Source organism: Ovis canadensis, chromosome 10 (genome assembly GCF_042477335.2).
Source record: "Ovis canadensis isolate MfBH-ARS-UI-01 breed Bighorn chromosome 10, ARS-UI_OviCan_v2, whole genome shotgun sequence".
In the NCBI taxonomy this organism is placed as follows: Eukaryota; Metazoa; Chordata; class Mammalia; order Artiodactyla; family Bovidae; genus Ovis; species Ovis canadensis.
In genome coordinates, this window is record NC_091254.1 from 98,681,726 (window position 1) to 98,703,028 (window position 21,303).

Genomic DNA, 21,303 nt, shown 5'->3' on the forward strand with positions numbered 1-21,303 from the left:
CTTTTGTGTTTTATAATCTGTGTTTGCGTGTTTCATGTAACTTACAGACATGCATAGACTGGACTGCCTGCTCAGGTGTCATTTGTTAGTGGGGTGAACAACGAAGACGATTTGGAGAACGCTGGTTTATTGAATTCTTTTCTCAAGCAAAATGCGGTTGTTTTTTAAGCGTGTTCCACCAGGCAACTGCCCCTGTCCCCTAATCCGCTATCAGTTCTGCTAACACGGGGTTTAAAGGGCGCAAAATCTGAGTCATAAACACAGTCTCATCTCGCTGGTGACAGTGAGAGTGGCTCAGTTCTGTCCGACGCTCTGCGACCCCGTGGGCTGTGCAGCCCATGGAGCTCTTCAGGCCAGAGTGTTGGGGAGTGGGTAGCCTTTTCCCTTCTCCAGGGGATCTTCCCACCCCAGGGACATCACTGTGCCAACAAAGGTCCATTTAGTCAAAACTATGTGGTCATGTATGGATGTGAGAGCTGCACTGTAAAGACCGCTGAGTGTCGGAGAATTGATGCTTTTGAGCTGCGGTGTTGGAGAAGACTCTTCAGAGTCCCTTGGACTGCAAGGAGATCCGACCAGTCCATCCTAAAGGAGATCAGTCCTGAATATTCACTGGAAGGACTGATGTTGTAGCTGAAGCTCCAATACTTCGGCCACCTGATGCGAAGAGCTGACTCCTTGGAAAAACCCTGATGCTGGGAAAGATTGAAGGCGGGAGGAGAAGGAGACGACGAGGATGAGATGGCTGGATGGCATCACCGACTCAACGGACATGAGTTTGAGTAAACTCCGGGAGTTGGTGATGGACAGGGAGGCCTGGCGTGCTGCAGTCCCTGGGGTCACAAAGAGTCAGACACGACTGAGTGACTGAACTGAGCTGAACTGATCTTGGTAATGTTGTGTTCAGCAATAAGAGTCGCTGTCTTTCTGAGGTTGTTTCCCAGGGCGAAGATCTTCTGAGCTTCTTTGTGAGGACAGAGCATCCTGGCAGGTTTCAGGCAGACATCCTAGGAGAAGTGTGAACCGGCAGCAGCTTCCCGCTCAGGTCCCATCACAGAGGTGCCGCCTGGGGCGGGGCTGGGGGCCCTCTGAGTGCCTGGAGCCGAGGGTCTTTTCTGCTCTCCAGGCCTCAGGGCTGGAGGGGCTCTGCTCCGTCTTTGGCTCTGCTCCCCACGAGCTCCTCTGAAAACCTCATAAATGCCTACAGGGTCGGATCGCTGACACACAGGTTTTAAACTCCCACCTCTACTTGAAAAAGAAAAGCTTAAAGAAATGGAAAGGCTAGTTTTATTCTTCTTTACTGGTTCACTGAGAATTGCACCAACACACTTTAATAAAGTTTGATTTGAAGCTTGATTTATTTATTTAGCTGGTTTTCATTTCAAATTTTAAAATGTTTTCTTTTTAAAAAAAATTTGCTTTGCCTCTTTGAAGCTTGATTTCTTTGTCTTGCATACTCGGCTCATTGTTCGAATGGATTCATAGCCCCTGCGATTGTAGATTCTGTGCCTGCGTACCTGGTTGCCTCCGACTCTGCCGACCCCATGGACTGCAGCCCTCCGAGCTCTGTCTCTGGGATTTCTCCAGGCAAGAACACTGGAGCTGGTTGTCATTTCCTCCTCCAGGGGACCTTCTGGACCCAGCGATATGAGCCCACATCTCCTGAGTCTCCTGTATTGGCAGGCAGATTCTTTACCACTGTGCCGCCTGGGAAGGTATCACACATTCGTGTTAGTAACCTAGGTTTTCACGTTGTTTAAAGAGTAATGTGACTGTGTGTGATGAATTATCTTTCCACGTCCTGGACAGGGTTGATGAAACCCTCTTCATCATTTTAAAACGCGCTTGAACTGAGAGGTCTGCTTGAGCCCATCGCCCTGCAGCTCCAGGGAAAAGACACGTTGGAATCTTGTGTTTCGATAATTTATGGTTTCAAATTTGTATCAAACTGAGAAAATTTCACTCATAGTCCAGGTGCCTTTCTAACAGGAGTCATTCCTAAATAAGCTTCCTGGTCCTTCAGACATAGGTTGGTGGTTGGCAGGTCTTATGAGGAGTAAGCGGTGTGGTCCCAAAGGCCCTGGGCGTAGACCCCCGGGCACGCAGACCCCTGGGGCCCCCCAGCCCACCCCTCCTGCCTTGCAGATTCTCGGGAGACAGCACACGCCCGGGAAGGCCGCCTCCTCCCGCCCCGCTGGGTCCTCCTCCAGTGAGGCCGGTGCACTTCTCAACCAACAGGCGCTCCTCAGGTGAGCCTCGGGGGCCCAGCCCTTGGGTGGGAGCGAGTCCTCTGACCCCAGCGTCCGCCCCCAGAAACGCTGTCTCAGCCACAGCAGAACGGGCCGGGCTGTGTGTGAGTCCCCCTGCCGACCCTCGGTGGGCGCTTCCGGGCAGGGCCCCCTCTGCCGAGCATCGCCGCGCTCCCGGTGAGGCCAGGTCTCCGCTGCGCGAGACGCTGATAAGTCACCTGAGTCAGAGAAGCTAATCTAACGGGGTGAGAACCAGCGAAAACCCCGGGAAGGGACGCGTGCGCCGTGTGAGCCACAGAGCTCATCAGCTCGGGCTGCCGCCCGTCCGGTGGGTGGCCGTCCAGTCTCTTCTCCGCCAACCCTGCGCTGGGGCTGGGTGGCCCCTGCTCCCGGGCGAGTCTGTGACGCGGACCTGCCTGGGGCTCCCGCCTCCTCACTCCCTCCTGGTCCTTCCCGGCCCCCCAGGCAGGGGTCTGCAGGCTCCTGGTCACCGTGGTGCCCTCCACCCACCTCTCCCACCAGGGTTCCCCCTCTGCACCTCCCAGCACCCCCTTTCTCCTCCGTGAAAAACCCATCATTCTCAATATCCTTTCCTTGTGGTCTTACTTTCAGGTTTTTTCATCCAAAGAGCTCATTTAAGTGCGATGGATTTCCAGAACAGTGAGGAGACATTTCTGACCCTGGGAGAGAGGACCTGACCTTTCACTGACCTCCAGATGACGCCACATTAGTCCTTGGATTTCCAACACTCAGGTTCCCTGGGATCCATAGTTAGTGAAATCTTAGTTAACCGGAATCCTGTTTAGGATTTTATTGGCCAAATCCTTTGCTAGAATTCTATTTTAACAGGCTCAGAAATTTCCCAGGTACTTCTCTGAAGGCACCCTCACCTGAGGGGGTGGGTGGTTAAGTGGGTGTCATCTGCAGACAGGAAGACCACAGCCCTGGCGCAGACCAGAGGACGCCCAGGGGCTCCGGGGACCCGATGCGGGGCAGGGGCCTGTATTGGATTCTGACTCAGAAAAAGGACGTTCATAGAAAAACCGGTGAGGTCCAGATGAAACCTGGAGCTTAGTCAACAGTAATGTTGAAGAAGGAATTCATGGGACCTGGACTCCCTCTGAGGCCTATTCATGCTGATCATGCTCAGCCAGCTCTCCAGTGGACTCTGAACTCTGTGTTTAGCGCCTATGGAAACAGCAACAGAAGGGTAAGACCCCCTCCAGACCGGGGAACCTTGAAGGTCATATCTAGGTTACTCATCGCCTAAGAGAAAACGTACGCTAATCGCCCCTTCCTCCAGACAGGCCATACATTTTTCTGTATCAATCGGAGTGTAACCTCGGGTTTATTGATTATTGGCTAATTGTTTGTTTCAGCACATGAGCACATAGCAGGTGAATGATGGGGTTATTGGGATTGTATTTTCCTTGGTTTATGTAAGTCTCAAGGAATTTGGAGCGGTGGGTTCAGACACGTACACATGGGGTATAAAAGATTTTCACAAATGCTGGTCGGGGTCCTTGGCTAAGAGGAGACTCTGCCTTGGGCCCGCCGGTGTAATAAACCGCCCTCCCCTATCTGCACTGTCCTTCTGAGGGAGTTTGTTTCCCGGAACACGTGGCTACAACAATGTACCAACGGTAACTTCCTTGTTGTGACAAAATGTACCATAGTTACGTAAGATGGAAATGTTCAAGGGACTGGGCACAGGGTATATGGGATTGCCGATATTTGTAACCTTTTCTGTAAATCAGTATTCCAAGAGAAAAAGTGGTTTGGAAATGCATGTCTCAACTTCAGACAACAGTGAATTCAGAATAAAGAGAATTACGCAAGTAAAGCATGGTGCTTGTAGCAGGAACAGTATCTGCTGAAGGCGGGACAGTTGTCGATTCAGTGGGGCTGGGGGCTGGGGATTCAGTAGCATTACCAGCCAGATTGGCAGGGCTGGGCTGGGGAGGACATCTGCGTGGTTGAGCCAGCAGTGCTGATGCCAGATAGATGGCCTGAACGGTCTGAAAGCCAGAAGGCCTGTCTTACAGGCATCTGAGCAGATGAGTAACTGCACTGCAGATAATGAGAACCGTGTTCCACAGACTTAAAAGATTAGAAACATGGAAATGGGGGAGCTTCAGTGATCTCTGCTGCAGGGATTAGAATTAGTTATGGCAGCAGGGACCCATGGCTTTTAACACGGCTACATAGGGAAGCCAACGCCGATGCGTGTGCAGACGGAGAGAGCCGATGCCGGGGCACGCGAGCAGATGGGGGAGCGGACGCCGGGGCGCCTGTAGACTGGGGAGCCGACGCCGGGGCACCTGTAGAAGGGGGCCGGGGCGCCTGTAGACGGGGGAGCGGACGCCGGGGCGCCTGTAGGCGGGGGAGCCGACGCCGGGGCGCGTACACGGGGAAGCCGAAGCCAGGGTGTGTGTAGACTGGGGAGCCGACGCCGGGGCGTGCGGATGCACATTTTAGCTCCTCCCACTGAAGGGCTTAGGAGCAGGGCAGTCCAGCGCCAATGGACACGCATGGCTCAGATCTGGGTTTAGTACTGCCCTACACTGAAAGGAGCCAGGGCCTGCAGAAACACAGCTGGTTCCCGCCTGCACAGGGGAAATACAGCTGAGCCTGGGACATCCTGTGCCAGAAAGTAAGACAATGTCAGAGATGCTGGGAACATGTCGAAGCCGACACGGGAGCCCACGTGATGGAACATCTGTGGGCCAAATCCCAGCATCAAAATAAACAAGGACCACAAGAGCTTACGGCCCACTGAGCAGTAAGAATCCATGGAACCCTTCTGACATAAACCAGTCAGTGCCTCAGTAAGGAAGTGTTAGCTGGCAGAATTAGAGTGAGGGATGGAGTTAGGGACACAGCCCATGGCCCTCCCTGTGGTGCTTGAAGGCAAGGGGCATCACTGATGAGAATTAGGACAGATGCACACCACTTCAGAGCATCTCCTCGCCCGCAATGACCGTCGCGTGGTCAAGCCTGGCAGACACCACTTGACCGGGGGATGAAAGCCCACGTCATTAGCAATGAGACAAATTCACGCTGCACACCTGCTGATTTAGCCCGCCGGGAGGAGCGCAGCAATGCTTTTGTGGTGCTCCTGTCGAAAGTGCGTATTGTGAATATAATCGTGAGGAGATGTCAGGCAAATTGAGCGACACTGAATAAGCTGACTGGGCTGTGCTGTTGGCAACTGTCGAGGTCATCAGAAGTGAGTGGAGGCTGAGGACCTGGGCTGGACTGAACGAGACCAGAGATGCACTGTGTGTCCAGGTGGACCCTCCGTCTACGGAGGACATGGGCAACTTGGGAAATCGGAACGGGGTCCGTGGGTCAGAGGGTGGTATTACATGAATGCTAATTTCCGGATTTTGGTGATTGAGAAGTGGAAATAAGCAGCAGTCAGACTTACCTTCTAACCATGTGTGATCCAACAAAGAGAAACTGAATTAGAATGTGGCCGTCCCAACCGTTAGTGAAGCAGATCTGATCGCTAGGTATCAAACTTGGTGTCTGGAAAAAAATACACCTTCCTTTTCAGTGTCTTCCGAAGACTCTCAAAATTTGCTTGTGTTACTAATTTGCCCACAAAGAAAAGCCCGGTAGCCTGGGTCCAGTGGGCGCTGGTTTATTTCTGTGAGCAGACGCAGCTGTGAATAAATAGCTTTTAGAATCAGTTCTCAGAGAAGGCAATAACACCCCACTCCAGTACTTTTGCCTAGAAAATCCCACGGGCGGAGGAGCCTGGTAGGCTGCAGTCCATGGGGTCGCTAGAGTCAGACATGACTGAGCGACTTCACTTTCGCTTTTCACTTTCATGCACTGGAGAAGGAAATGGCACCCCACTCCAGTGTTCTTGCCTGGAGAATCCCAGGGACGGGGAAGCCTGGTGGGCTGCCGTCTGTGGGGTCGCACAGGGTCGGACACGACTGAAGCGACTCAGCAGCAGCAGCAGAGTCAGTTCTATCCAGCAGTGAGCTACAGGCGTTTTCGGGCTTTAGCATGCTGTGTCTCTGAGATAACACAGAGATGGGCGGTTTACCCAAAAGTTGCTGAATTTCAGGCTGCCGTTCAGATGTGCGCGGGTTTGGGGAGCTCACAGAAAATGCCTCGTTCTGTTCGAGGCTCTCGAGCTGGCAAAGCGGAGTGTCCACGCTCGTGCATGCGCTGGTATCTTGCTCATATTTGCTGTTTCTTTCCTTTTCTATTTTTAAAAATACAGCATTTACACTATTTTTATTAAAATTAAAAGTCTACTTTGTCCTTTTCTATTTTTAGTTGCTTATAAAGTATTGCTAATAGGTACGTCATTTTTCTAACGAGAAATAAACAGTGATTACATTTTTAAGTCCTTTTCTTAACCTTCTGTAAGTATGCTGGTCACCAGGTGAGTCTGTAGAACCTAGTGGGATGGGGGAGGGTGGGGGTGATTTGAGCCATGTAGGTCATCCTGTCAGTGATGGGGAGGAGTGTCTTCCCGACCCGTAGAGACCAGACTCCTCCACATCCTGGGTCCTGCTGCATCTGAAAGACGCATTGCTTCCACTCTATGGGAGAGACGCTCTTGAGGGGGGCGGGTCTGTGAGCCGATTGGGGGCCTCAGATCTGAGATTGAATAGCCCTTGCCCCAGGCTTTCAAAATGGGTTAAGAATCAATTGAGAGTTACTCTTATGGGAAAAGGTGAATAGAAATTTTAATGGAAAATTTGACTTTGATGGCATTGGAATTCAATGGCTTTGAATTTTGAAACAAAGCCTTTCCCCATAAGAGCAAGCTGTCTCAGGGCAGCTGGCGTCCAGTGAAGTGGTCAAGCGCCCGGGGGGTAAGGGTGGAGGCCCAGGGTGGGCCTGGGGCACTGACTAGGGGATAATTAAGGGTGTTGTGTCCTGGAAACCAGAGGACGTTTCACGTGTGGTCACATCCAGAGGCGTTCCCGAGGTCAGCTCTGCCGGAGACGCTCCCCGAGGCTGGACTTGGCAACGTGGCCCAGGCCTGCAGGGCGTCCGTACCCACGCCCTCCTCCAGGAGCTGCTCTTTCCTGCCCGCACCTCCCTGCCTGTGAGCCTGGGCTGCAGGGCATGGCCCGGTGCAGGCAGCACAGGCCCCCATGGGGAGCGACGGAGCCGCAGATGCCTGCTGCTCCCCTCCTTCTCTGCAGCCTGGATCCTACCAGGACCAGGACCCGTCTGTGGCCTGGGGGCTTGGGGACTCGAGGCAGGGGGCAGATGGAGAGGTTGAATCCATAAAAAACCACAAACAAACAAACCCCTGCCAAAAAAGGAGAGCCCAGACTGACTCGGGGGGCCTCCCTGGTGGCTCAGCTGGTGAAGAATCTGCCTGCAGTGTGGAGACTCCAGTCTGATTCCTGGGTCAGGAAGATCCACTGGGTAAGGAATAGGCTCCCCACCCCAGTATTCTCGGGCCTCCCTGGTGGCTCAGATGGTCAAGAACCTGCCTGCAATCGGGAGACCTGGGTTCGATCACTGGGTTGGTAAGGTTCCCTGGAGAAAGGAAAGGCTACCCACTCCAGTATTCTGGCCTGGAGAATTCCAGGGACGGAGGAGCCTGGCCGGCTCCAGTCTATAGGTAGGAAAGAGTCAGACATGACCGAGCTGCTAACACTTCACTTTGCAGACTGACGCAGCCCCAATTCTACCAAACCTTTGGAGAAGAGAAGAGTCCATACCAGTTCTCCCCACACTCTCCCCCCAAATAAAAGACGAGCACCTCCCCACCAGTCGTGTGCAGCCACTCGGGCCCTGGTTCCCACGCCAGACGAGGACGCCGCTTTACGTCCCCTCCCCTGGCCACCCTCCCCCTGCTTCTGGTTCTGTTCTGTAGGTTGCCTGTGTTCCCGCCGCTTGCTAAGGACGTTTAATTCTACAGGACTATTCGATTGCAAACACTAAAGTATTCCACAGGCAAGGTTACTCTTTTCATTTTACGTTCCAACATTTCCTCATTCATTTCATACAATCCTCTAATTTTTAGCTCTTTATTAAAAAGTGTCTCCTTTCTTTCTCCTGTAACGGTGGTGGTGTAACTCAGTCGTGTCCGACTCTTTACAACCACGGGGACTGCAGCCCGCCAGGCTCCTCTGTCCATGGGATTCTCCAGGCAAGAACACTGGAGTGGGTTGCCATTTCCTCTTCCAGGGGATCTTCCCGACCCAGGGATGGAATCTGCATCCCCGACCTTGCAGGAGGATTCTTCCCCACTGAGCCGCCTGGGACGCCCCCAAGGTGTCTGTTCCTATTCCTCTGTATATTACATTGTGCTTTTCCTGCCTCTGAACTGAACTTACTTTCTCCTTTTATATTTAATTAATTTGGATCTCTTTCTCTCCTCTAATAAGATAGACTTGTCTCTGTTTGAAATTGTCAATGCGATTTTTTTCTTTTGTGATGAATATTGTTTCTTTACGCTCTTCCTGTGTAGTGAAGTTTTATTTTTCATGTGTGTCTTCTTAGGACTCTGCCTCAGGACAAAGAGCATCCTTTCGGGGTGCTTGTGTCTGCCCTCCCTTCGCATCTGCGAGCGTCTTGCTCGGTGGGTGAGGAGATGGGTTTTAGAATTCTGCAGCTCTGCTCCCAGAGCGCCTGAGGGGCTGTGTGCTGGGCGTGGTGAGGTGGAGTGTCCGTGGGAACCGGGGTGACGAGCCCCTGGGGTCCTCTAGACCAGGGCGGCCCTGCTGCAGTGAAGAGGATGTGCTCTTAGAGTGAGTGAAACTGTCAAATTCAGAAACGGGGGTTGGAGTTATTATGGAAAATGCTCCAGAATTCTGCTTAACCTTAAGAACAGTAGACCACCAGATGACCCGGGGCTGTGGTGGACACAGCAGGAGATGGTATCCACAGTTCAGATCAGCACGTTTATAAAAATTAAAATCTCCAACACTCAGGGGAACTGGCCCTTTCCAAAAAAAAAAAAAAAAAGGCAACTTGGTTTAAACTTTTCCCTTGGAAAGTTTTCAAAAGCCAAAAAAACTAGTCTCATCACTTGACTCAGCAGCCCCTTATCAGACATTTATTTTAAGAATAATAAAAACCAATGACTGCTTCAAGTGTAGTTGTTAATCTGATTTTACAGAGACACCACCAGGTAGAAATGATTAAGACTCCTAGTTCCCGGTGTGGACGCGGAAGCCAGGGCACCAAGGACTGGAGAGGAGTCACAGGTCAGGGACTAGAGGTGACTGCGTCCGGAAAGCAGGGGGTCTGGGCTCTGGGCTCTGGGGTCTGGGCTCTGGGCTCTGGGCTCTGGGTCAAGCGTCCGTGGCGGGCGGGGGTGTGCAGAGAGGCGCCTGGGGGCGCCGGGGCGCTCCCGTCCGGCTGGGCACCAGCGCCTGGCAGGAGCGCGTGTGAGCCGCGTCTTGGGCTGGTCCAGCCATGTTCCCGGCCAGCGATGAGACGCAGACCGCTGTCAGAGGTGGTCCCGGAAGCGCCGTCTGCTCCCCTCAGCAGCTTGATTGGAGACCACGTTTGCACACAGGCGGCTTTCCCCGGACGGTTCGCCCCGCGGGGTTCTCACTGAGTGGCGATGCTCTCTGCTTTCGTTTGCGTTTCATTTACAACCCTGCTCCTCAGCTTTTGTCTTCTGCTGCCTCTGGCTTCTAAGAAGGCTCTAATTTTGCAAAACACAACAACAAAAAAAGACAAACTCACTCTGTAGCAAAAGAGATTTTCAGTTTAAGCCTGGTGTGCTGCGATTCATGGGGTCACCAAGAGTCGGACACGACTGAGCAACTGAACTGAACTGAACTGAACTGATGGGCCCGGGGCGGCCAGCTCCTAGCTGAGGGACAGACACCCGATCGGATTCTGAGGGTCACTGTGGAGTGATCGCTCTTCACAGGGTGTTTTCCTTCAATAACCCTTTAAAGTGTATGTTCACTGCAGGGATGATGAGAGCTAAAGCTTATGGCGGAGAAATCTCACAAAGTGGCAGGGCCTGTGTGCGCCTCCTGGGCTGCCTGGGGGACGCCTGCTCAGGGAGCCCATCAGGGCCGCGGTGACTCTGCACGGCGCTCCTCCGCCCGGAGACATACCCGACAACATGTTTATTAGGTGGTGACGTCCAAACGGCTTAAGGAGTTGCATCCTCACAACTAGACGACTGTCTGAGAAAATAATGCCAATATCCCGAGATTACAACCAGCACCTCGGTCATCCTCACGCGAGCGGCGTTTCCAGCTAGGGCGGGCACCCCTGGCCGTCCACGTGGCAGCTCTGACCTCAGCCCGCCGGGCACAGCCACCCCCGCCTCCTGTGTAGAAGTGCGCCTGGTTCCTGCGTCTCCGCTCAGCGGTTGAGGGAAGCCCCAGCTCCAGGAAGGCTCGGAGCTCTGCGAGCCGGCCGCCGAGCTCGTCGTCCCCTGGAACTTCATCGTGTCATCCTTGGAAATACCAAGCGCCCGCGGTGCGCACACCGAGGGTTGTGGTGCCCCCTCGGGGTTCCCCGACACACAGCTGGTTACCACCGGTACAAGTTCCGAGTCAAATTCGCAGTCATCGACTTGGGAAATCAGCCCCAAGAGGGCTCCCCTCGCCTGTGATTCTGTTGACTGCGAAGAGTTTGTGCGCCTGTAAAAAGCACCTCAGTGGCTCCAGAGGTCGGTCAAAATTATCCTCATCTTCCTTTGTCTGATCGTACAGAATGCGAGTTCATTTTCTAGGCCTTCCTTTCGGGTGAAGAAGGCCAGTAAGCATGAAAAGAAATATTCTGAGCCTTTTTTTTTTTTTCCTGGCTGTGTGCCTTGTGGAATCTCGGTTCCCCGACCATGGATCGAACTCGGGCCATGTCAGTGAAAGCCCAGAATCCTAGCCACGAGGCCCCCGGGGGGGCCCCGGATAAGGCTCACTCTGAGTTCAGCTGGCCCAAGCGCCTGTTGCTCGTAATCCACCCCGGCTCGGCCACTTCCCAGAGGCATCCCTGTCCACGCCCACCCCACCGGCGGACGGCACTTTGTTACACGCGTCCGTCCTCCCGCAGGCGGGCCTCTGGGTAACTTCCAGGGTGAGCTCTTACGGGTAAACCTACTGTGACGGTCTTAGCACTTGTTGGGTGTGATAGAAACAGGTTTGCTGGACTGGGGGAGGCGCTTGCTTGGCTCGGTGGAGTGCTTTCTCAAGGTCATTTCCCGTAGAGTTCCAGCCTCCGCCTCCGCACTGGGTGTTGCCCCTCCTTTTCACGCTGGCGTCGGGTTTATTGCATTTCTAGAGTTGTGGGCCTGGACGTTCACAGCAAGAAAGGTGAGCAGGGCTCACCCAGCTCTCGCCCCGGGGACCAGCATCTCAGGAAGGTGACTGGCAAGAGCGTGACTTGGCCTGCAGGAGTGAGTCCCTGGGAAAACGGCATTTCTAGCGACGTCGTTGCTTCGTGGTCTTGGTTGATATGAGCTTGTCCTGAGGGCTGAGCTGCCTGCAGTGAGAGCCCGGGTCAGGAGAAGAATCTGTGTCTGCAGAAATCAGAATCGGGCTCCCTCTGGGGGTTGGATAGGACCCAGCAGCTCTATTTGTAACAGAACCAGGAGGCTGTGTGAGGGAAAATTTCTGGTGCTGAGAATGTTTGAGAGCTTGACCTGGTGCGTATGCACAGGAAAAAGTCATCAAGTGTACTCGTAAGGTGAACGTACTCCACAGATTATACTGTGTGTGTGTGTGTGTGTATACCCCTGTTTAAAAAAGTAGCTTAGTACCATCTTTCTAGATTCTGTTATATACCTATGGCTGATTCATGTTGATGTGTGGCAGAATCCAAAGCAATGTTGTAAAGAAATTATCCTTCAATTAAAAAGAAATAATTTCTTTTTAAAAAAGTAACTTAGTTCCCATCTCTTCCCTTGTTGGACTGAAGAAAGACCTCTTGCAGCCTGGCCACCGGGATTTTGACCACAGGGCTGGCAGAGGCGGCCTGCGGGCTCTGTCCGGGAGAGGGGGCAGGCCTGCCTGAAGGCGCCTCCTCTGAGCCGGCGGGAGCCCCAGCCTGTGCGGAGGGTAGTCAGAGGACCGTGTGGAGCAGGAAATAGAAGCCTTTCTGTTTTCCCACGTGTCAGCAGAAGGAACAAGTTAAGGGAAAGGTGTTAGCTTCAGATTCATAACGCGCTGAGCTGGGGTTGCCAGTAAAAGAAAACCCAATTGCTCAGCCAGACTCTGAAAAATATGACTTGGTCCCTGAGCGAAAGCAGATGTTGTTTCCTGTTACAGACGAGCTGTGCGCCCTCCGGTTCCCACCAGCGGCAAGCCGTCCTTTCTCCCTTTGGAGGAGAGCGAATGAGCAGAATTCCAGCTTCACCATCCCTGGTGGTGAGCGGGCAGGGAGACTGTTCTCCTCCTGAACCACGACCACCTCGTCATGGGTTTCCTCGCCCTCCCATTGTGGCTGGACCAGCAGAGGCCAGGCGCCCTGAGTCCCCTCTCCTGGACCCTCGGAGCAGGATGCTCCTCCAGGAAAGGACTTTCTCTCTCCCCACTGATTGCGGGGATTGCACGGCTGGCTGATGGCTCGGCCCCCACTGATGGAGCTTTCCCAGTTTTGGAAAGTGGCGTGTGCCTCCTTGCCCAGGCAGACGGTAATTTATGATGCGAATTCAGGCCTGAGTGTGACAGCTCAGTCCTTTCAGGCCCCTGAAAACCTGCCTGGGGGGCCAGCTCCTGGCCAAGCCACCAGCGGGCACTGCCTCTTGCCTCCCCCCGCCCACCACCCTCAGCTCCCTGTCCCTGCCCGCCTCTCCCTCCAGGCCCCCACCTGCAGCCATGCCAGCTGACAGTGTTGCCAGCCAGCACATGGACGCGGTGACACCTTCTGCAGAGTTTTTAGCCAGAGCTGGACGACTGAGCCCTTAACAAGCAGTCTGCTCCATAATAAACCACAGGACCACTGTACTCGCTCCGACGTGGCAGCCTGAGCTGCTTATGTTGCTTGATTTACGGGGAGTGAGGCCCAAGGATGCTGTGGGTCTTTTCAGACCTTGCTAAGTGCGCGCTGACGCCCAGTGGGGTCGGGAAGGGGCTCAGGCTCCCACACTCCAGCGGGGGCACAGGGCCTGGCAGCTGTGGGGATGGGACAACGAGGGAAAGGGGGCAAGGAGAACCCCCAGCCCGGGCTGGCTCCAGCCTGTGCCCACCGCCCGTCAGTCCCCAGCAGGGCTCAGGCCCAGGGGGTCACTGGCGCTCCTCTGAAGTCTGAGCCCATGGGGCAGCGCAGAACTGGCCGTGTCCTCCCTCCGCTCTGCAGCGTGGCCCTTGTGCACTGGGCACCTTGAAAATGCGTGGCTACAGTTTATTTATCACTGTTATTCAGTTGCTCAGTCGTGTTCAGCTCGGTGCGACCCCATGGACTGTAGCCCTCCCGGTTCCTCTGTCCGTGGGATTCCCCAGGCAAGAATGCTGGAGTGGGTTGGCATTTAGTGGGTTGCCATTTCCTTCTCCAGGGAATCTTCCCAACCCACGGCTCAAACCCACATAACCAGCATTGGCAGCCGGATTCTTTACCACTGAGCCACCTTACCTTCCATTAATTTGCAGTTTTACTTAAATAGCTACTTTATCAGACAGCACAGCTTTGGGCAGCGAGGCGAAAAAATTCCAGATTTCTGCCAATGTTTATTTTCCTCTAACTGAAATATTCAGGGTGGCCCTGGGGCCCTCACTGAGATAGCCTCTGGGGGAGGTGTCTCTGCGGCATGCTGCGGGGGGCTTGGCTGGGAGGTCTCGCTCAGAAGGTGACAGTGGCTCCCTGGAGGCTCATTCAGAATCATAAATACCCTGCATGGGCCTCTTACTGGATTTGCAAATTATCTGATTTTAAGGAAAACATCATTGCAAGCTCCAATATTCTGTCCACCTGATGTGAAGAGCCAACTCATTGGAAAACACTCTGATGCTGGGAAAGATTGAGGCCAGGAGGAGGAGCCAGTGACGGAACGGGATGGTTGGATGGTGTCACCAACTCAATGATCATGAGTCTGAGCAAACTCGGGAGACAGTGGAGGACAGGGAAGCTGCCGTGCTGCAGTCCGTGGGGCCGCAGAGCCGGGCACGACCAAGCAGCTTAGCGCAGCATGCGGAACCACAGGCTGACGGCCACAGTGATGGAGCAGACAGGACGAGCTGCTGCCCCAGCTCGGCGGGTGGGCGCCTCCACAGGTCCAGCTGGACACTTGCTCCAGCCCGACGCGGTCCCAGGACCCGCAGCGACCGGGAGGGTCTGAGTGATGGATTCACCTTCTCCTCCAAGGGGAGGGGAAGGGATACCCTCCAAGGTAACCCTCTCCCAAGTGTAGGTCATGTCGTGCAATATTGGCTCATAATAGTTAAAATCACCACGATGAGAGACAGGGATCAAACTCGTGAAAACAGAGACGAATCAAACGCAGGAAACAAATGACATTTCTTCCCCCACCATTTAAAAGATGCTAAACATAGTACATTATAAAATTCCACTAAATACTTGATAAGGTTCCAGAAGCCTCATTTGAGCTTTCAGATTTAGCAGCAATTTTAGTCCAACCCCGTGGAGGAAGCGCTTCCAGCTGTGGTTCAAAGAGCCGACATACAAAGAGTAACGGGAGTCGTGCTGAAATGCTCGCCTTTGTCCCAGGCAGCATGGGATCGCGTGGGAAGCGTCTGCAGCTGAAAGAAGCGGGTTAGAGCAGCATGCATGGGGGTGGGGGTGGGTAGGGGCGGGGGGTCTGCACGCAGGCAGGCAAGCACACAGAGGCTCCCTTTTTAGCTTTGTATTTTAAAATGACTTCAGAGTCACAGAAAGATTGTGAAACTAGCCCAGAGAGCTCCCCTACCCGCCACCTAGCTCCCAGCTAGTTACCGCATGGCCGCAGCAGACAGCCACCCCGGCCTGACACGGAGGCACCAGTCAGCCGGCCCAGACCCTCCTCCTGTGTTCCTGCAGGCGGATCCCAGCAGGACCCCGCTTTGCAGGAGTGCGGGGTCACCCCCACACACCCATCTGGGGCTGTTCCCCAGCCTTTCATGACCGTGTCCTCTGCAGAGTCCTGGGCAGGTATTTTCGGGGACATCGCTCACCGCTTTGCGAGAGTGTGGGGTCACCCCCACACACCCGTCTGGGGCTGTTCCCCAGCCTTTCACGACCGTGTCCTCTGCAGAGTCCTGGGCAGGTATTTTCGGGGACATCGCTCCCCGCTTTGCAAGAGTGTGGGGTCACCCCCACACACCCATCTGGGGCTGTTCCCCAGCCTTTCATGACCGTGTCCTCGGCAGAGTCCTGGGCAGGTATTTTCGGGGACATCTCTCCCTTCGGTTTGTCTGACGCTTTCCCAGGTGTGGATCGAGTTCTGAGTCTTTGGCAGGAGCGGCTCTGGGGGGCTGCCATGTCCCTGCCCGCCTTGTCCAGGGTCCACGGGGTGCACACATTTCACTGCTGGAGATGCTGACCTCCACCTGCTCGCTAAGATCTGTCTCCCCTGAAAAGTGCCATCTGCCTCTCGTAATTAACAGGTATCTGTGAGACTCTGCAAATGCCTTCTTCCTAATCAGGGTGTCTGGGTATTCAGTACTTACAATGTTGGCTGTATCTGCTTCAAAAATTAAGTTGGTAAAAGGTCTGTCTCCCCCTGTGTATCCGAAGAAAGAGGTGCCATAGGCTGCATCTTCTTAATAGTAAATGGACGTTTTCTTGAAGTCAAAAATTTAATGGAAAAACTGTAAGCCGTCTTACCGTCTGAAGTAGAAATGGAGAGGCGCTGGAGACAGTCACTAATGGGATCTGGGTGAGTGAGTTACAAGTCAGACTTTTGCAGACAGAAATCTGCCAGGTGCCGGTACCAGAATTATTCTGGTTAACTTGTAGCAGGATAATCAAAAGCGCTGAATTTAAAGATGAGTTAGAGTTTTCTTTTACACAACACCAGAGCTGTCCAAACGTTGTGACCTGGCCTTGGGAAAACAAATGGCTGTCAGAGGATACGTCTTAACAGATAGCTTTAAAATAATAAGCAACACTTTTAATTAGTAGCTTAAAGATGAAGGTGATTTTTTTAAAATGACCAAGAAAAGTACAGCTTTTTGAGAAAAGCTTTTGAGAACAGATGGGCTAAAGTCTCTCTTATTGCCCCAAACGATGTGTGTCATCTATTAAGATGCTCCTCTCTGCATACTTTATTTTCTATCTTATTTAACAATCGTCCCCCAAATGATAGTAATTCCATAGCTAAAAATGTTAATATGTAGTGACTTATGATTAATTTGCAAGAACAACTAATTGACATCAGGGAAGATGGAAATTTACTTGCTTAATTTCAACCAAAGGTTTGCATAATTGGTGGATAAGATCGAAAAACGAGTAGCATGATTTAGTAAGCCAATTATTCATTGCTATTCAGATTTGCGCTTCTTAGAGGAGTGCTTTTTTACAAGTTCGAAAGCCATTAGAATCAGAAAGTAAACAGCTTGGAATCAGACCTCCACATGCTGTACCAGGAAATGTTAAACGAAGCGTCTCAAAAAGAGTGAAGTATGAGGCGATTCTGTATCACCTGAGCCACCAGGGAAGCCTTAATCCCGTTCAGTTCAGTTCAGTCGCTCAGTCGTGTCCGACTCTCTGTGATCCCATGGACTGCAGCATGCCAGGCCTCCCTGTCCATCAAGTCCCAGAGTTTACCAAACTCATGTCCATCGAGTTGGTGATGGCATCCAACCATCTCATCCTCTGTTGTCCCCTTTTCCTCCCACCTTCGATCTTTCTCAGTATCAGGGTCTTTTCAGATGAGTCAGTTCTTCACATCAAGTGGCCAAAGTATTGGAGTTTCAGCTTCAGCATCAGTCCTTCCAGTGAATATTCAAGGCTGATTTCCTTTAGGATGGACTGGTTGGATCTCCTTGCAGGCAAGGGACTCTCAAGAGTCTTCTCCAACACCACAGTTCAAAAGCATCAATTCTTTGGCGCTCAGCCTTCTTCACAGTCCAACTCTCACATCCATACATGACCACTGGAAAAACCATAGCTTTGACTAGACGGACCTTTGTTGGCAAAGTAATGTCTCTGCTTTTTAATATGCTATCTAGGTTGGTCATAACTTTCCTTCCAAGGAGTAAGCGTCTTTTAATTTCATGGCTGCAGTCACCATCTGCAGTGATTTTGGAGCCCCAAAAATAAAGTCTGACACTGTTTCCACTGTTTCCCATCTATTTCCCATGAAATGATGGGACTGGATGCCATGATCTTCGTTTTCTGAATGTCGAGCTTGAAGCCAACTTTTTCACTCTCCTCTTTCACTTTCATCAAGAGACTTTTTAGGTCCTCTTCACTTTCTGCCATAAGGGTGGTATCATCTGCATATCTGAGGTTATTGATATTTCTCCTGGCAATCTTGATTCCAGCTTGTGCTTCTTCCAGCCCAGCGTTTCTCATGATGTACTCTGCATATAAGTTAAATAAGCAGGGTGACAATATACAGCCTTGATGTACTCCTTTTCCTATTTGGAACCAGTCTGTTGTGCCATGTCCAGTTCTAACTGTTGCTTCCTGACCTGCATACAGATTTCTCAAGAGACAGGTCAGGTGGTCCGTCATGCCCATCTCTTTCAGACTTTTCCACAGTTTGTCGTGATCCACACAGTCAAAGGCTTTGGCATAGTCAATAAAGCAGAAATAGATGTTTTTCTGGAATTCTCTTGCTTTTTCAATGATCCAGTGAGTGTTGGCTATTTGATCTCTGGTTCCTCTGGCTTTTCTAAAACCAGCTTGAACATCTGGAATTTCGTGGTTCATGTACTGTTGAAGCCTGGCTTGGAGAATTTTGAGCATTACTTTACTAGCATGTGAGATGAGTGCAATTGTGCAGTAGTTTGAGCATTCTTTGGCATTGCCTTTCTTTGGGATTGGAGTGAAAACTGACCTTTTCCAGTCTTGTGGCCACTGCTGAGTTTTCCAGATTTGCTGGCATATTGAGTGCAGCACTTTCACAGCATCATCTACTAGGATTTGAAATAGCTCAACTGGAAGTCCATCACCTCCACTAGCTTTGTTCATAGTGATGCTTCTTTCAAAGGCCCCTTGACTTCACATTCCAGGATGTCCGGCTCTAGGTGAGTAATCACACTGTTGTGATTATCTGGGTCATGAAGATCTTTTTTGTATAGTTCTTCTGTATATTCTTGCCACCTCTTCTTAATCTCTCCACTAAAAATATTATCATGTAGAATGGTATTGTTTTAGGGAGGATAAAAAGTTTTCTGTAGGATAAATGAATAAAATAACCTAGAATTATTCTAGGGCACTGTTTGTTTACTCTTTAGCTCATACTTTAAGCATTTTTATGGTTGTGCAGGTTTTAAAATATAAGTAATATGGGGACTTCCCTGGTGGTCCAGTGGCTAAGACTCGTTATTCCCAATGCAGGAAGCCTGGGTTCGATCCCTGGTCGGAAAACAGCCCCACATGCTGCAAGTAAGACCCAGCACAGACAAACAGACAAATCTTAAAAAATAAATATACTTTAAAAGATTTAAACAATATATAAGTAGGATGTTAGCACAACCGTTCTTATACGTGGCTTAAAAATACATAGTTATGTAAGGAGGGTTAGCTCAGCTATTTTCACCTCTGGGGATATGAGGTCAAAAGTGTCCATAGTCCGCTGCTCTGAATCCAAGCCGAGCTTGGACCTCCGAGCGACTCTGGGGCAAGTTCCTAACCTTCCCTGGGCCGTTGGTTTCTTTGTAAATTTCAGTAAAATCCCAGCTTTGCTTGGTCGTCCAGGAAACCAAAGGGGCAGAGTCGTGCCTAAAGCACAGGACCCCTCCTGCTGCTCCCCGCCCCTCCAGCTCCCCTGTTGGTGCCGCAGGGAGAGTCTCACTCCATCCCTGCAACCTAACCCTCACTTACACGGGAGATGTTTTCATCATCCAGAATACCTTTCTTTCTGCAGCTGTTCTTGTTTAAGACCAACAAAAGCAAGTAAACACGTGCCTACTGTTCTGAGCATCGCAGGGGCTGTGGCCTGCTCTGGGATGCTAACACCCGCCTCCGGCCAGGTGCCCAGACACACCTGCCCACTGCTTTTGAGAACATTTTTTATCCCTTGGCCCCGCTGAGTGGCATGTGGGCTCTTAGTTTCCCGAGGGATGGAACTGCTGCCGCTGTGTTGGAAGGGAGGAATCTTACCCACTGGACTGCTGGGGGAAGTCCCCCAGGCAGTTTTTTTTTTTCTAAGATTTTTCGATATGGACCACTTTTCAAAGTCTTTATTGAACTTGTTACAATATTGCTTCATTTTTATGTTTTGGGTTTTGGCTGCCAGGCATGTGGGATCTTAGGTCCCTGACCAAGAATCGAACCCCCTGCCCCCTGCACTGGAAGGCTGAGTCTTAACCACTGAACTGCCGGGGAAGTTCCCCCCACCCCCGTGCACTGTTATAGGTGAGTCTGGCTCCTTGCAGAAAGACAAGGTGGGCATGGCTCCGGAGGACACATGAAGCTGGACACACATCCAGCCCTGGGACGGCTGCCCCGAGTGGCTCTGAGCTTTGGCTGTGCTGGGACCTGGCGTGGGACTGGGCCCCCAGGCGTAGGTAGGACGGTCAAGGCCCCGCATGGCCTCCTTGATTGCCAGGGCTGATGCCCTCTTCCTGCCTCCCCTCTGCTTTTCTGATACCTTCTGGGGCAAAGAGGATGCTGTCGCGATCGGGGTGTGTGAGTAGCTAGCCCCTTCATTGTCAGTTTCGCCACTAAAAGCCCTCATTAAGCGAAGCGTCTGCGAGTGACTGAATGGAATTATTAGCTTCGGGGAGTTCCAGTTTGGTCTGCATTAGACCGTGACCGGAGACGTTCTCGCCAACGACAAGCTGAGGGCTTGCGTTTCCCTCTGAAACACTGACTTTCAGGTGGCAGCCGCAGTGCTCTTTCCAAGGAGCTGCTCTGTGAAGCCATGTGAGCTGCAGCAATTTTCCGAGTGAGCGCATGGAAGCAGGGATTCTCGGTGGGGGGGGGGGGGGGTTCCTTGGACAGAGACACGGGAGAAAATGTGCTCTGAAAATAAAGCCAGAAAGAGAACCTCAGTTTCCAGCTGGAGGTCCCCCAGAGCGTGGCCCTGGAGCTGTGCTGATTCTCCAAGGTCTCTCCCGGGAAGGCAGTGGAGGAGGAAGCTGAGCTTCCTCTCCGGTGTGCATCCGAGTCCCTGCCTCTCCTCCGTCTCAGGCTGTGCTGTGACCCCTGCAGGTTTACTGGTCGTTTCCAGCCCAGTCTGCCCGGCCCTCCGGGGCACGCTGAGCTGGCGGGATCCGTGGGCAGGACCCACGCGTGGATGGCCCACTCTTGTGCCCTGGTCACTCTCACGCACCAGGTGAGGCTGGGAAAACAGCTGAGAGAGATGGGGTGTCCCCCCATGTGCAGCGCAAGCCCCTGAGAGGCCTCGAGGGGTCCTGGATGAACAGACCAGCCCTGCAGAGCGGCTGTGGAAACTCCCGACAATGCGTCACGGTGGTGAGAACAGGCGTGGTCACACCAAAGCCTGCTCTGCCTTCCCCCGAGGCTGCAGAGAGGCAGCAGGTCACAGTACCCAGGGGGATGGCTGAGCAGTGTCTTGAAGGAAGCGGTGTCCCCCCACCAAGTGTTGTTTGTGAAAGCCGACTAATGGCGATAATCCAACCCCTGTCCATGGGCTGCTTCAATAAACGTGGGTGAAATCGAACAATAAAATATACAATGCATTTCAAATAATGAAGATGCCTACATGTACTGCAATGAAACAGCTTCCAGTGCTTAGAGTGAGGCAATGGCGTTAGCATGCTCTCCTTTGTATGAAAGAGATTGTACACGCATGTACAGACACTGATTGCACACGTGTACAGACACTGGGGATGAAGATGGAGGTAACTTTGCACAGACTACGTGACCCCCGTGGTGTCACTAAGCTGGCAACAGCACTCGTCTCTGGATGGAAGGACAGGAGCCGGAGGAAGCCTGATGCTCCTGTTACACACGCAGAGAAGGTCACAAACACGAGCGTGGAGTAGAATGATTTAAAATCACTCCATCTTCCTTTCGGTCGTGTTTACTC

At 52.3% G+C, this 21,303-nt stretch overlaps 1 long non-coding RNA gene across 1 annotated transcript; it reads left to right on the forward strand.

Annotated features, from left to right (window-relative positions):
* Positions 1–1,903: 1,903 nt before the first annotated feature.
* Positions 1,904–4,092, forward strand: LOC138446717 (uncharacterized). The gene is made up of 2 exons (XR_011259535.1): positions 1,904–2,249; positions 2,862–4,092. It is a non-coding gene; the product is annotated as an uncharacterized lncRNA (long non-coding RNA).
* Positions 4,093–21,303: the final 17,211 nt, after the last annotated feature.